The 17,859-nt window shown below is 39.5% G+C and overlaps 2 long non-coding RNA genes across 3 annotated transcripts in view; one reads left to right on the top strand and one right to left on the bottom strand.

Moving 5' to 3' along the window:
- LOC147909831 (uncharacterized) overlaps positions 1 to 17,859 on the bottom strand; it is a 371,480-nt gene that overhangs the window by 208,685 nt on the left and 144,936 nt on the right. The gene's annotated exons all lie outside the window — the stretch shown is intronic.
- Positions 11,424 to 14,408, top strand: LOC147909832 (uncharacterized). Its single transcript, XR_015545178.1, has 3 exons — positions 11,424 to 12,167; positions 12,363 to 13,503; positions 13,754 to 14,408. It is a non-coding gene; the product is annotated as an uncharacterized LOC147909832 (long non-coding RNA).

A 17,859-nucleotide genomic window follows, 5' to 3' on the forward strand; every position in this document is an offset into this window, starting at 1 on the left:
AGCATCTCTCGAAAGAAAAGAGTATGGCAAAGTGGATCGAGAGAGAGGAAGCACGAGAGTTCAGGGTTGGACGTGGTATATCGGTCTGTCGCCTCCGTAAATCCTTGGTGCTCGGTAACGCCGCCACTGTCGTGCTGCGGTCTTATCATTGTCAGGGCCGCAGGATGTCGATTCCTACGAATTATTTCATTCAAAGATATTTATTGTATCAATGACAATTAGCTTTCTACAAATTATTCACCTTCAACATTGCAAATTACATACACAATTACAAAGATATGTATTTTGTTAGATAATGGTACATAATATCGCGAATTAGGCGAATTCCAAAAAGACTTGGACTGTAAAATATAAGCTTCAATATTTCAATCAAATTTTTCATCTATCTTCTCATAATTATTTCAACCGTTATGTTCTTATTTAATGTGCAGCGTTATAAACAATTTTTTAATGTAAAAAATTATTCCGAATTGCATTTGTGCAGTAACTAAGAATTGCATACGAGAATGCATCCCTGGTTGGCGAGAGCACAGTACCGGACCACGGCGGTCGTCCTCGTGTATCGTTTGATCTCGTTAATAGGACCGCATTGTCCTGCATCTACATACTCCTCTACGTGCCCTTCTCTCAGTATGCACTTCGTTGTGCACAGTCGAGAAAAAGAAAGAGGAAACGTGGGAGGGGTGAGAAGGAGAGAGAAAGAATTAGAAAGGGACAAGCTACGTGCATGCGTATGTATTCACGGTCGTAGGTGCTCGGCAATCGGTGCATTATTTGCGAAATATCTACCTGGTTATCATGAGTACAATGCCGTACCACAGAAATTTGTACGTCGACTAGTATCATTTATTTAATAGAGCTCTGAATACAATATACGATTAATTCATTGTCCATTTCGATTTATTACTATTTATTTTTGTAATATTATTTTACAATGTAATTTTGTAATCTTGTTATTTATATCTTTTAAAAGTTTATTTATTGCTGCAAAGAAGAAGTAATCAATTGACGCAAAAGTAATACGCGTAATTAAGCAAAAATATTTCTTTATTGGAAGCACAATCTACAAAATACGCGCGAGTACAACTATATATTTCTTTATCTTCTCCATTGTTCGCATCTCAAGGATTCTGTTGCTGTTTCTTACGACCTTTTTATGCTCAACGCGATGCAACGCGAGTGCAGTCAGCTACAACGAACGGACTGCACTCATCATCCTATTGTTCTCTAATGAATCCGTAGATGCTGACGGAAGCGTCCCTGCTCATAAGATGCATGGGACAGGTTGCATCTGTGAGTTTCTTCTTCGTTGCCCCTCTGTCTCCTCCCCCCCCCCCCCCCGCCTCCGCACTTCAGAGAACAGAAAAAAGAATTATTTAGGCATAACGAACGAGACTCGCGGGGCTTTTGTAGAATCACTCGGTCGCAGTATATCACCTGCCAGAAACCTGGCTGAGAGAAACGACTGTACCCGTCACATATGATCGTAATGAAGAATGAACTGTGCTTGTCAACGAGAGACATTCGTCCAAAAGAGAAAGTCGCTTATCAAGTCGCTCACTTTCTTTTATGATCATCGGTGCTTTAGTACTACAAGCTGTGATACTACTAATTACTATTGTAGGAATCATTTGTCACTGTCAGCATGGTATCTTTCCTAATCTTCAGGAATCTGAGATTCAAGGTTACAAAACTGATGTTTTGATTGTGACGACAACAATCTTTTTCTAAACAAAAGGATTTATTCATCAAATCCCGAATTCCTTTATTACATCAGTATTACTTTTAATTATTTTCTAAACAACAAAAAATATCGAAGATATACCTATAAAGATAGCTATGCCATCATTGTTGTTCTTTCCTTTTTTTTTCTTTTTTTTTTTTTTTTGTTTAATCATAAGATGCAACCGTGAAGAGACGAGCTAACAAACGATTCGTGCGACCAGAGATTCCCAAGTTCTCGAATCCATTATTTACGTGGATCGGAACGGTACGTGCCTCCTCGATCTTGATGCTGGGCGGGGTCGCGGGGCTACGGCGGGGACGAGAGCGACCGTGGACAATACCGTATATCTCTCGCGGGCGTTTTATGGAAATTCGTCCGGGCGATCCTCTCGATACAATGATCGGTGGTCTCGATACGATCGAGATCGCGGCACCTGTGCCCTACGTCTCTGCCACCTTCCTCGATAGTCACGCGGGAGCGATGAACGACGGTAAGGCACGCGGGTCACTGGCCGTGCCTCCTTTAAATATAGAAGAATCGCAGGAGAGATCACGATAAGGAGGGTCAGAGGCGGGTTACGAGAATTTCGTTGTCATGTAAATTACTGTCTCTACGCCGTCTCGGATTCTAACTAACCGGGAACTACAATCCAAAGCGCGATTGGAGAATCGAAGCAACCGAGGCTGAGCACTATGGGAACGTGTTTCTCCGAGAGATCGTCTCAATAGAATATCAAATAACGATGTCTCGACATTCTGATTTACAAAATAAAATTAAACAATCTATACAGGGCCACTAAGAGTCATAGGCTGATGAAGATGCCAACGATTAAATTCTATACCATTAATCAAGTGTGTGTAATCTTCTTTATTTTGTTGAACGTTTCGGCTCTCTTTGGAGTCCTCTTTAGCAATACATATTTTAAATCCTAATTCATTGAATTTTCCGTCAAATGTGAGTCACTAACAGGTTCCAACTAAAGGATCCTGATTTGACATATATAAAATTAAAATTGAGTAAAAAAAAATCATATCCCAGCAACTCACCTCAAACGAGAATTAGTTAATATAAACTTCTAAAGCTTCATGAACACATTGAACTTCTGGTATAGAATTTAATCGTTGGCACCTTCAGTCTATGATTCTTAGTGGCCCTGTACAGATTGTTTATTTTTATTTTTTATTTTTAAGATTTTGGATCTGTACAATTTGATTTAATTACACTGGTTGTAAGATGCGTCAATTACTGACTACAATGTCTTTTTTTTTTAATTCTGATTTACATTGACAACAGTAAACTTGCAATGTCGACGTAAAATCAATTTATTTGTTATTAGTTTGAATTAAGTAAAATTAGGAGAGATAAATATCTTATCAGTGAAACTGTAAGACTGTAATTTCAATTTAAGCTGTAATAAAAATCTCAAATATGTGATTCACATATGATAGAAATATTCTAAATGCTAAATGCTATTTTATTAGGTGTTGGAATTAATTCGTAGCGTTTTTAATGAAAGAATGTTATTTATTTCACATGAGCATTAAAAAATATTAGGTGTTGGAATTAATTCGTAGCGTTTTTTAATGAAAGAATGTTATTTATTTCACATGAGCATTAAAAAATACATTAATGAAAGTACTTCCCATCACTTGTAAAACGCTACGAATTAATTCCAACACCTAATACATTAATGAAAGTACTTCCCATCACTTGTAAAACGCTACGAATTAATTCCAACACCTAATATTATACATTAAGATTCATCTAAATTATAATACTTGATCTGGCGCAGTACAAATGTACTTATCCAGACATCACATATCGTCCATCTTATTATTTTACTACATATCTTGTCGATGTCAGAAATACGAAGTTAACGACAAGCATCTCATCTCGCTTGGCTCTAAAAAATAAGAAAGATATCATGCTATCGAGAAACAGAAGATAGTGGACCACCACTGTGTCTCCATAAAAGCGTCTATCACGCCTAGAGGTGGGAGGAAATAGAACGGCACGTCGATTCCCCTTTTAATCTAAGACGAGCTCGGTAGAGCGTGATGGGTCGCACGCGTCGATCCGCTCGTTTCAGCCGTGCAGTCCCTATAAAACGTGCATTTTGTGCCCATGCTCGTAGCTATAAAGGACTGTTTTGGTGGGCCGAGGCGTGGCCAGTGGTCCGCCTAGGTGGCCCGGCAGTAACTTACGCGCGGCCATCACCAGAGCTATCCGAATAATGCCACGCTATCTTAAATATCCAGCAATTTATGCGTTTACACATATATATATATATATATATATATATATATATATATATATACACACGGACACATACAGATTATATCCCACCGCGGCTTTACGGCTGGTAGTTACTTAATCACGTTAGGCACCATCGCCAGACGCCACACGAATCGCGCGTGGAGCGACATATTTATACCTTTATCATCAGAAATGCAAAAAAAATTAAAAAAAGAAATGTGTAAAAAAAGTTTCATTATTATTATTATTATTATTATAAAAAATTTCAAGATAGTTTCGCGCGACATGTTGCAGCAACATTTTCAATCGCTACGTTTATATTTCGATTTTATGGTACCCGATTATTCTCTTAATAGTAATAATAGTCTTGGAGCGTGATATCGTATAATAAAGTTAATACTGTTGTACCACGTATTTAAATTTTTGCATCTATATATAAAGTACATTCTCTAATTAAAATTATCGGCGATTTGTTAGCGCCCTTCTTTCTGACTTCACATTATTCCATCGATTATTACTCATATATATCTCGCTTTACATCTAAGATACTTCATTTACAATGAAGGCATACTTTAAGCACGTGACATTCACGTGTTGTTAGTCAAGCGTTTCCGACGTGAAAGTCGAAACGGCGTCGTCGCCCGACTTCTCGAAATGTAACGAGACCCTCGGGTGTATCACGCGTGCGTAATCTACGCGTGCCTTAGAATGTTCGTTCGTGCGGCTCAAGCACGCTCACGCACGCACGTACGCACCGAAGATACAGGTTGCCGGCCGCACCTGTAAACCCGCGCTCTCGAGAGATTGCGTGGGTGTCGGAGATCGCGACCAGACGGCGAAGAAGGTGATGTGAAACTGCCAATCTGAATATCATTTTCATTTTTTATTCAGCAGAATTCGGAGCCTGTTTAGAAGAAGCGACGTCGAGCCTGAATTAGGTAAAATTTGTTCCGCTACCTACACATCCAGCAATTAAGATGTTTTGTGATTCGATCTGTGGTATATATTTTAAATAAATCGTAAAAAAATGCCTTTCTGAATATTTCATTTTTTATTTTATTTCTCTCTGATTCACAAGAGAGAATCATGTTTTAAAATAAAGTCCGACTGCACAAAAATATATATCACTTTTTTTCTTCAGAAATGACGCAAGAAAAAAATGTGATTTTCATTATCAACATGAATGAGTTAAGTAAATTACTCTCATTACTCTCAATCATCAAAAGTGATCTAATTTAACTTCATAAAAATCGTCACAACTCAAAAAGAATTTTAAATAAAATATTTAAATAATTTTTAAAATAAAATTGTTAAAATTATCACAACTAAAAAAAAATAATTTTTTAAAGGTTGTGAAACTAAAATGAAAAAATTAATACTTGATTGTGTTAAGAATATGTTCTTTTGATAGTATTATTCGATTAATTAATAATTTGTTGTCAAATTAAATAATAATTTCCTCCTTTTCTAGGAAACTTAATTTTTTATGTCACTTTTAAAATAAGAAAACAAAGTATTCTTATCAAAGATTTCTTATTGATATTGTACCATAAAATATGAATAATTGTAATCGTTAGTATATAATGATACAAAATAAAAAAATATCAGAAAAATCTTATCTTACAAGCGCAACATCATTTATCTTCCTATGACATAAGATTGCGTATTCGACATATTCAATTGTCATTCCTGATAAATTCAGCAAACCCCGCATATATCGTTTCGCGTATTCGACATATTCATTCCCAATAAAAAAAATTCACGAAACGAGTCACCCACAATGAAACCGTGAATTTCGCATGCAGCGGTAATCGTGCGGCGACGGGAACACCGGAGTGCAGTAAATCAAAAAATGTTCATTGAAATTGCGTTTCGCAAGCTCGGCAAGCGGTGGAGGCGGAGCGTGGCCCGTCGATGATTCAACTGCATTTTCCTCGCGCGAGCGCAACGCGCATACCACGACATGCACCGGCGCGACCCGGCGCATTCTAGTCACTCCGCCAAATGCATTTCTAATCTGTCGATATCCTCCACGATGGGAAGAGTAAACCTCCCCCGTCTCGCAATCGAGACCCGGCGAACTATGGGCGGTTCGTGAATTACGCGAAATAACAATGTCAGCCTCATAACGAACGTAAAGTGCCTGGAGAGAGTTTGTTTCGCCACGTTAAAGGATAAAAAAAATTCTGCGGAGGAATTTCCTCTCCGTTCTCCGTATTCCGTTTTCGTACCGCAAACCGTTCACGACGCGGTTTATTTGCAATCTCGTAAAAATCGCGTCTACTTCTCTTTCTTTCTCTCTTTTCGAACGAGCGCTTCTCCGTTTCGTCGATCGATTATTGACCACGTGGCTCTCGCTAATTCGATACCAGATCGGACGAAACTTTCGCGATCCGCCGAAAGCACGCGCGGCGAATATTTTTGCCAGCTTCCGCGCCTCCCGTCTTACCGCAGGCGCGACAATTATTCTGCCGGAACGGTTACGTGGTTACAGTAGGTGGGATAATGGCCGACATAAGTTAAAATTTCGGGCGATATACGCGAAAACAGGTGAGTTACGAACGGAATTAAGTGACTTAAGGCCGGCGTCGTGCGTGTAGCATTGCACGCGGCGAGGACGCCGATTTTATGGCTAATTTGTCGGCCGCGATGGTATTTATCGTGCGAGTGGACTCCTCGCGCTTTTTGTTGCTCCTCGTTGCATCCTGATGTGCATGTCAGTATTTCTCAATTAACCCTTCTCGCTGTATGTATTGCAACCCGTATATAACGTAAGCTGTGTTTTATAAAAATTTTTTTACGTTTTTCCAGTAAAATCGTGAGTAACTCAATTAATGCGAAATTATTTATAGTGAAAAAAAGTTTCGTTGCATTAACTGGAATGCTGATGAATTCCATCAAAAATTAGACATTTATAATTAAAGCTATCAAATATTCTAGTCGAGATAATCAGAAATTAATTTACAATAACCAAAAATGTGATCCATATAGTCAGAATTCATTTTGTTTGTACTTCTTGTTGGTGTAATCAGAATATTTTTTTTCAGTGTAGATCCAATTAACTGAAATATGTATAACTATAAGTTAGTCCGTATCGATAAATCATATTTTATTAGAATCAAATTACGAGAATTTTTACGACAAAAGTGATATATATATTTAAGTGATATATATATAAAGTGATATATATATTTCACGGTTTTTAAAAATGTAAACTGATTTTTATATAATGACGATATGAAATCGCGATTGGCACATCTCATTAATAAACGGTTGTACGATGAAAGAATGCAGATGACGGAAACATACATCCCGCTTACGGTTGGTAAATTGTCGTTAATTTTGCCGAGAAGACGCATGGATTACCATAAATTTCGACACAAGTGACCGCTCATTAGATATGCAAAGCAGCGTGTGGGATATGGCGCCCAAAAGTGTTCGCCAGTCGTGTGTCCTTCCTCCTCGTAAACTTGCGTGAACTTAAATTTTTCTCTTAAATGCTGCTCGTGCTCACCTTGTTAATTTTTTCAACGATGTATCGCCCGTATCACAGAAATCAGTTTTATATTTAATAAATTCTCCGCATTATTAATATTTTATGATAATTTTATTGTAGCTCGTTATGAATAAGAAATCAATAACTAATCATTACACCTCAGAAATATCATAAGCAGCTGTATTTTCTATCTCATTATATTTCTTAATAAAACCGAGAAAAAAAAGCACGAAAGAAATAATGATTGCAGTCTAATTAAATGTACAAAGCCGCTTGTCTGGATGGACCGAGCTTTTTTTCGCCAATTATTTCCTCCACGGTACATTCTCTCATGTTACATGTCACGTAGATAAACGCGATGCAGCAACATGTCGCATAAGACTCCACCTCGGAGAAATTAGCACCATCGCATCGTTACGTAATGACAACGCAGGCGACGTGGGAACGTAGCGCGGTGCAACACGTAGACATTAAAATCAAACGCAACGTGCGTCAATGGGTCCGCGACCTAAGGGCGAGGAGTGGGTGGAGGAGGTGAAGAAGAAGGTGCATCGGCCCGGGGCTCGCACACAATGCCACTCGAGTGGTAATTTGTCGGAGATGGGTCATTACGAGGCTTAAGGCTGCGTCCTCCCGCTTCTTCTCTCCATCACCGCCGTTCGCCGCGAGACACGGGAAGACGAGGCCCGTTTCTCGCGAGTTGAAGCGCGACGAGAGACTCGCCTTTCGAGAAAGCGAGACCGGCTGACCTCATCGTGAACCGCGGCCGTCAAAACACCCGCGTCGGGCCCCCCGTACCCTCTTCGAGCTCTCATAATTTCGGCGCGCCGTGGAAAAAGGTCGCACAAGACGCGTCCCAGAAATGGCACGGCGCGAGCAAGATATGTTCCCTGCGACACGAGGACCGGACCCGGTTGAGACTCGCTCCGAAGCCCATTTAACTGTCGTCGTGTCACGATTTTCGTGAGATTGTAATTTCTTGAACAGACGGAGACGAAGCGGCAGTTGTAGTACGAATACATTGTGATGAGCTTGACATTGATCCCCGAGTACTTCGGGCCCACCTCCGTCGTGTTGGGCGTTGCGTGTCGCGTGTTTTGATATCGGGCGACAAAGACTCCGAAGTGTAAAATGAAAAAAATTATAAGGGAAGTGTGCGAGAAGTCGTTCGTGCAAGGATCGGGACTTTCGCGACGTCAGCCCCGGAGACATCGCGTGATGCGCGATTTTTAACGCATTTCAGTATCGGGACAAGACGCGTCATGCGCGCTGCTGGTGAAGTGGCGGCTCTCTCAAATCGCTACAAAACGAAACACTGTTGCTGAAGGCACGCGGAAGGTTGATCCCCGCACGGATGGTATGCGCAGATATCAGATCTCGTTTGCGGGACACAATCCTGGCCCCCGGTTCGAACTGGGTGCAGCAGAGGAGGAAAAAGAGGAACAAAAATATGAGAAGGAGGGGAGACAAGGCGGTTTTAAGCGCGTTTTAACGCCGAGACAAGGCCTCAGCGAACCTCACGGTGGCGAGGCGTCGAGCCTCGAGAATTACGGCTCCGCGTGTCTCCCGTAATCCTGGTTTATATGCCGCCGTCGTGCTCGAACGCCGATCCCCGCGAATCCTGGGCCTTACCGCTCTTACATCTTCCCCAGAGTCGGCGTGCCCGACAGGCCCGTCGTCCTCGGAAGCCGACGCAACCGACGCGACGTACTCAACGTACGCAGGGCCTCGTCAGACCCCACCGCGAAACGGGTTTCAGCAGGTTGAGACATGGACAAGGCAGTCTGCGCCCACGCCATGCACATATTGTACAGGTACATTCGCGAGAACTCCCCTTGCCTCTCCACCTTTCTTCCCATCTGCTCTGACAGCTTAAGGCTCATTGTTTCAACGCGATCTGCTGTCATCCACCACGCGGCGATCTTGACGGATCGCTCTATGCCGCACGAATTGATCGTGAGCAGGTCCGTTTGCTTGTCGATCATCCAGAATGATCGTTCGATGATATTTCTTGTGATTTTTCTGCGAATCTTTTCGATGTAAAAATCGAATCGAATTGATAAATGGATAAATAGATAATCATGCAAATGACTCAACAGTTTAAATAATTTTTCAATAAAAACTTATGTTGCTGATAATAATAGAATTTTGTTGTAATAAAAATTAAAATACTTTACATTCAGTTATAATTATTAAAATAATTATATTTGTGTGATTATAATTCATAAAACTTTGATTAATACTGATAAAAATATATGTATATCAGGATAGCTTGTTCATCCACACGACGATCAATTTCATCAAGATTCCGATGATCAATTAATCGTCTCGCGGATAGTTTACACCCCAGTTAATATTAATGCAAAAAGAACGGTTTTGCTAAATCTAAAAATTTAACTAGAAATGACAGACCTGAGAATAATTTTATCGTCTATAGAGAAATAATTTTGTTATAGAAACAAAGGGAAAGCAAATGTAATATTTGTTAAAAAACCGATCGATTTGTTACGATTGCAAACTAATTCGTCAGTGTAACAAATAATCAATAGTATTGCTAGCAAATAAGAGGCTCATATATATATATATATATATATATATAAAAGTCGTAAACGATTGCAGGATCCCAAATCGTAATTGACCAATTCTAATCAAGTATTCTCCCTACATTTGATTGTGCTTGATCGGTTTCCTAAATTAAAACTCCACGATCATCTACGAATTCTATGTAAACGAGCCAAAAGATAGATTAGATTCTATATAGTTTGCTTCTGTTACTAATAATTGATATAACAGACTAGCAGCAAACACAACAATAAAATTTGTTGTCACATATTTACCGATCACCGGTTAAAGGTACTGGTGGCTTGCTAAATTAACAAATCCTTTCTCTCATCAAAAGAATTATGTAGAACGTTCAAGTTGGTTAATAAAATATCAAAACTTTTTGCAGTATTGCTCACCATACTTGAGTTTCTCACTTAATTATTTTAATAGTCTAACAAAATTATTTTTAAATCTGTATCTACCTAAATTTTTAGATTCTTCAGCAAGTCATTCTTTTCGTGTGTGACAAGTGCATGAAAAATAATAGAATACAATTACTGCGTTTCTTCTATTTCATTTTTCAATTAAATTTACGTGTTTCACAACTCGTTCGGCTTATCATTATAACTGTCAGCATCCATTAGTGTCCCATATAATATTTTCCTCAAACGTGACGTTCAGTCGATGCGCATCCAGTTAAAACCCGTTCATCCGCAACTGCCAATTACATGCTCGTCCAACCACTCTCGCTTACGTGTTAATTCAAATCCTTGTAATAGCACAACATCGATGTAATTAGCCGACATTGATAATTTAACATCAATTTGAATATAAATTACAAGCTCGACGAGAAATCGTTCGAGTTGCTCACGTCCCGCCTCTAATTTGGACAATCCTTCATCGTACGGTCATTTTCGTCGATATCCTCCTCTCTTCGAGCCCGAGTATTCCTTTTGTACGCACATCGGTCGAGGCGTACCACGATCCATCACGCAGATACAAACGTCCTACGTGCGCATCGGTTATATCCGCGAATGCTTTACGATCCCCAATAATTACGCGTCTCATTATATTTTAATTAGCGGTCCGACGGCACCGCCCGATTCCATAGGGTTCATTAATGTTGTTTACGAGGAACTCATTAAATTTGAATATTATTGAATAATACTCGTTAAGGTGCGATCACGCGTGCGTGCGTGCGTGCGTGCGTGCGTGCGTGCATGTGTGCGTGAGTGCATGCGTGCGTACGTTCGTCCGTCACAAATGTGCGCGTGACTCCGCGAGAAGCCCCGGACACGACAGGTTGATGCAGATGTACGACGTAATGCGCCTCGACATTAATATATTTCCTCTAATAAGACAAACGTCAGGTCCACCTCCGCGGCTTCTTTCAATGGGAAAACTATTACTCTCGACTTGCGCGCATGCATACGGTATCGTGAATCTTCCACCTTGTCCCGTCCATCAACTGATCCCCACTGCACCGCAGAGAAGGTGACCAAGAGGCCTGGCTGTTCGAGGTCGACAAACCACGAAGATCCCGCCGTTCCACGAACGTACTGCATCGCATCGCATCGCATCGCGTTGCATCGTCGGACCCGAATCGTTTTATGCCAACTCGACAATCGTTCCGCCGTGGATCGCACGTGAAAGCGCGTTTACGGAAAGTTACGCGAATGCGAGCCCGATATCTCACTCAACGAGGGACGAACGTCGATAACCACCGAGCATATACGCGGCCACCCGCGCGATTTTTGCGTCGCGTCGCTAAGACGTTCGCGCGATTCGTAGGACGATGTGCCGCGTCGTAAACCTATGTGGATTCATGCGATTTCATGTTTATCACCACCGGCCGGATGCAAAGTGCTATTGGAAATTGTAAATTTTGTCATGGGATAGGAACATAGAGGAGCCTCTATGGGACGCCGATTCTCGATGGATATAATAAATGGATATAAAAGATGATTGATATTATGTTAGAAGACTGAATGCGATTCTGAACCATAGAAAATTCGCAGTATTATTCGCAGTAAAGGAAACTTACAATCCATGATATTGGAATCTATTTTCTCAATGATTCTGAATATATCAAAGAACACATTTAACTCTTAGTATACACGATGATTTTCCGACTCTTTATTATAGGTAAGTTTACACCTCCTTTACACTTCCTTTACTATATACATTTAAAAAAATGTCTGGTTCAAAATAGATGAATTAGAAGATTGTATCAATCAGAATCTCAATTACTTCAATTAATACAATTTCAGTAGCTCAATCAGAAAAAATTTGTTCATTTTCAACTAAAATCCCATTAATCCAACGAAATATTTTTTTCAGTACGCAATGAATCGTTTGTGTTCCGAGTTGTACGTAAAATTATTGAATTTTTATATATACTCTAACATCTTTAGAGATGTTAGATTTATTTTTAGTGTAATTAATTGTGTAATTAAAAAAAGAAAAGGAACTATTAAGATAGAGACTATTATTTAGATGTTTCTAATTTTTCAAAGAAAATTAATGTGTAGGACCCAATCATGTATTACTAAGATTTAATTGTAGTTCATAATGACATATTAATATTATATATTAATCATAATAATTACACAATAATATATTATATTAATCATTAATTTTCTCCTTCTAAAAATAAAAACCTGTATAAGCAGATTCCTGATACAATAAATCCTGTATTAAATAATAATAATAACACAATAATTTAGAATACGAATCATTTAGAAGATTAGCATACCAAATTCCGAGCTCGCTCACGTAGATGAAGTAAACGGATAGACTTTCTACGTTACGAAGTCTTCTCGCCTCAAACCATCCATTTCTCTCGCGTGTTAAGAAGAACGATAGAGAGAGATGGGTGGTACGAAGGAAGCGAAAGGCCGCACATTTTCTCTCGAGTTTGGCGTAAAACGACACCCACATCGTGGCACCTGCCAGCCACTCGTGTTGCCTAACATCCGCTCTTCGGTACACTGATTTAGCTTAGTCGGAACTGTATCCCCACGATTCATCAACGAAGGCACGCACGCCGAGAAACACGCGCGTGCACGCGCGTGTAATTCCCGAACGAGAAAGATCACAAAGATTCTCTGCGCCTTTCGGATTTACATACTGCGTACACGCTTCACTCTCGTCCTATCTCCTTTTCCCTCCTTTCTCTCTCTTAAATTTTGTTCCTCCGTCGAATTCCGCTTCGGGCTGCTGCGTGGGCAGCTGCCATGTCAATATTATAAATTCACCGGACGTCGATCGCGCTGAACGTCACGCATGCGAGAGGAGCTTTATTAAAACTTATGCGCGCGCTAACGCGATTTATCGAACGCGAGGCGCAGGGGTGACTCGTGGACGGCCACCTCGTTAGGCATCAGCCCGAAGTGAAACACCGTGAAGGCAAATATTTCTTTAAGTCTTATTTATTATTCAACCAAGCCGTTGGCTATATAAGAAACATCATTAACTTCGTGTAAGTAGCAGACGCTGATGATAGATCGTCGGGACTGAAAAAAAATTAGATAACGTTTCTTGGAGTGGAGACAATAAATTAAGAATGTGTATAACAAGCTCAAAGATTAAGGATTGCGCGTAAATTTTCCAAGTTTAGTCTATTATAAAATTTGTGACTGTACAACTTAACAAAAGGATATGCTTGTGTAATACTTTCAAATTATAAAAAAAAAAGATCCCGGCCATGTAATAAAAAAAGGTTCCTTCAGGAACCTGCTGGGTTCACGAAGATCACGTACGAATACATATGGAGAGAACGTGAAACGGATGAAGGGTCAAAGTATTTCCTATACATACGATACCCATAGGATACACCCATAGGCACACGATTACGTAGGCACAATGTGGGACACTGTAGACGGTTACGAAGCAGCGTACCACCTGTTGGATCCTGAGGGAGGATCAGCAATGGTAGAGGAGAGGGATTGAAGAACGTTGTCAAGAGAGAGGGAAGTACAAAGAGAGACTACGATTTTGACAAATGCGTGACGAAAGAATAGGGAATAGAATTCAATACATTCCACATTATTTCTGAGTTTCATTTTCTTTCTCTTTCGTTCATCTATTGTATTTACAATTAGAATACTTTTCGTATTTCTTATTTTAAATATACTGACTGGCTATGAAAATCCTGGACTATTAATTAAATAGAATCCTACACGGAAAGATTTTGCTAAAAGATGTTGCAAAATTTTGCTGGATCTGACAATAATTTTGTTGGACTATCAAAGTAATTATATTAGACACTAAAAAATGATGAACAAATTGTAAAAAATGTTGATATTATAACAATTTAAGTTTCCAATGAAATTATTTTAATGGTTCAACAGAGTTATTTTCAGATCTAATATCCATAGCAAAAAATTTTAGCAAATCTTCATCCACAGCAAATCTTTCAACAAAATTATTTTTTTAGTATATTCAATCGTGCACCCAAAATAATTTTTTGCTGGAAAATGATTAAATAATTAAAAAAGTAATTAATTATATATATGTATATATATATATATTGCATAGTGTATATATTCTTAGATCTAATTGTATGATCTAAGATTTGATTTCATTATTTTAAACAAAAAAGAATTTAATCACCTATAATTTAACATTTCTTCTATTTGTTCAAAAAACTTTCGAATATTGTGAAGGAACTGTTTTCGTATTCTTAGATTAAACACATAGATTATATGAGAATTTTTTTGTCTGAGATATGAGACAAAAAATCACATACATTTGTCAAAATTCTTTGTGGACTCTCGATCGATATTTTCAATTCTAAAGAAATTAATTGAAGTTGATGACGATACGTTCCTTCGCACACATTTTCTCCTGGAATTCACATACATCACATGTTCCCTACTTTAATAGCATGACACACACGTGTTTGCGAGTGAATGACAAGGAAGACCCTTTTTTCATAACGACGGCTTCCTCTTCCGGCGCTCGACGACAGGTCAGGTGACGTTGATCTTAATCCCTGCAGACCTCTGGGTGGCACAGGAAGTGCGATCAGGGATCACAAAGATATCACGATTAATATCCATTTACGAGGATCATACAAGATAGGAGCGCAAAGATACCCAGAACAATGATATATCAATTGCTTAACACATTGTTTGCTGCTTGCAAACAAGCTGAAATATGTAATTTATAATTTAATCTATTATCACTTTCTTTCCATTTCTGACCAGCTATTCTAAGTATTTTTATTAAAACGACAAAAATTTCTACGAGCAAGAATATAACTTGTTGCAAATAAACAAAAAGGTAATACTCCATGAAGATTTACATCGCGATAATAATCACCACGCCAAGCCGATCGTTCAATCGATCGATTCCCTTTTTCTACCGGATCATGGATCGCTCCGTTGAAGCTCGTTTCAGAAACTAACGAGCGCGAAGAATATCGAGATTACGTGCAGGCACGAACACCGAATACGATGACAGGTCCCATTGTATCCCGCGGTACGTTTATTTTTCTTGCCACACAAATCCACGAAATATCCAGGAAAGAAAAGGAGATAAAAAAAGCATAATAATTCTCTAGGAAAAAAGAAGTATCTTTGGTGGGAAGAGCAGCGTCAGAATGATGATGATAAACCTGATTCTACGAAGAATTCGAAGAGTCGATATAAATCGATTATCCGTAGATACCGCGTGATACATCGTGGGGAATATCGTATCGATTTGTGACAAATAGAAGAGAGGAAACAACTTTGAATTCTCCTTGCTTGCTTGCATATACATAGATAAGATGAAGACTCACTCGTGACAGATTAAGAATAGATTCGATTTGGACACACGACAATGCATCCCGCCACAAGATTCATCGACACGGGAAAGAAGAAAGAGATGTGTAAGGTGGACTTGGAACATCTCCAAGGAAAAGGCACGCGCATGGACCGTTAGAGTCTTCGCCAGTCGGCGCGATTAATAACCGACGGCGAATTCCTTGCTTGTCGTTTACGCGAGCAGTAATTAATTCCGCGTCATTTTCTCTCTAATGACCCATTGATTCGGTTCCCTTTCGCGTGGCTCTGCCTAATTTCTTCTCGTCTCCGAGTTCACAGTCCGGTGTCATCCCGGCGCTGTTTCATCACATGCACGTGACAATGACGCCGCCGGGTCACAGACTCGCACTTCATCGTATGATCGGTGACACCGATCTGTCATCAATGTCGTGGACCGATTCGCGTGAAGATCGCCAAAAGAAACTGTTTTACCTTCTTTAATATCGCTTACTTTTTAATAAAGAAAAAAGATAAAACATTTAAATTAAATTATATATAATATATTACATTATCATCTTATTAAATGTCGAAAACTGAGATACATAATTCTATTAATATTCTTCCTTGGAATTTACTGTTTTAAATAATTGTATAAATAAAGTCTTTTTGTTTATTTTTTTTGTTCTTGATATATAAAATTAATATTTTAAATTTTGTAAATACATTGTTTTAAGCAATATAATAATCAAATACAATTCGTATTCTAAACTGTAGATCATCGTACTGTATTTCCATCTGGTTCGAAATAATTTTATCTGTTGCAGTACAATGATAAATCATTCATGCTTTTATCAGAGCGTCTCCTTTTTTAGAGCGAGTTATGTATCGAGAATTGGATTCGAAAGGAAGGAGATAGCTGTAATGAGCGCATCATTGCTATACCGTAGAAAACAACTACGTCTCTCGCTCATTCGTCAAAGAATGTTTCGCAAAACATGCAGGCGTCCATCGCAGGTTCACAATAACCTCTAGCTTCCTCCTCCAATATTATATAGCGCAGAATACTCTCCACAATTTTCAAGTAATCAGCGCGGAAGTCAAGCAGCGAAATGCTGCGGGCTCGAGTGTTTCGAGGCAAACGTCGTCTCATTTTCGAACGCTCTCACCTCAACATACCGTACAAGAACGAGATGGAATCACAGGAAGAAGAACAAGCTGAAGAGGAACGAGATGCTTGCGTCAGTTTTCTGATCGTGACTGACTCCACCCTGCGTTACCGACAAGAGAGAGAAAGAGAAAGAGAGACAAAGAGGAGAGAGAGAGAGAGAGAGAGAGAGAGAGAGAGAGAGAGAGAGAAAGAGTCAGGCCAAGACTCTGTGCCATTATTACCCTATTATATCTTGCATAACAGTAACAGTGAACGAAGTGAGCTATTACGCTGCCTATCGTGGGGGTGGATGAAAGAAAAGAGGAGAAAGGAGGCCGACGGCGAAAGAGAAAGAAGAAGAACTAACTTTCGCGCTCACGGAAGATGTCGATGGAAAAAATCCGCATAATCGTGTGCCAGTAATCGGTTTGAACTTGCACCTCGATGTGAGAGAACTGCCACGTCGGTTCATTTACTCAGCTGAAACAGCCTTTTCTGTTTATCACGCAATTTACCATGTATTATCAGTCACATCTTTTCATCATCTTTCTCGATTATTCTTTGACTAATTTTCATCTACCAGAGTGTTAGATTCCTTCGTAGCTCAAACAAGAACTTTTATGAAAAAAATTTAATTCGATCGAGCAAAACAGCATGAAGCAATTCGACGATGTTTTACGTGCTGTCTTCAATCCTGTTTGTTTCTTAAACGAAATGTCGCAAGTCAGCCGATAGTGATAGCGCAAGCAACGAGGTCGAGGAAGGGAGAAAAAATAGGAATCTGCATTTCGCCGTTTCCAGGCGAAACTACGTAATCGGCCGGGCCGTACCTGCAATTTAAAATGGGCGTAAACTGCTACTTCAGTCGACGGATAATTTCCAAACATTGCGGTCGTTTGGTTCGGCAATATCGCGGGTGGGGTCGGTCACGAAGCCTCGT

Source organism: Acromyrmex echinatior, chromosome 5, assembly GCF_024713525.1.
Source record: "Acromyrmex echinatior isolate Ae372 chromosome 5, ASM2471352v2, whole genome shotgun sequence".
In the NCBI taxonomy this organism is placed as follows: Eukaryota; Metazoa; Arthropoda; class Insecta; order Hymenoptera; family Formicidae; genus Acromyrmex; species Acromyrmex echinatior.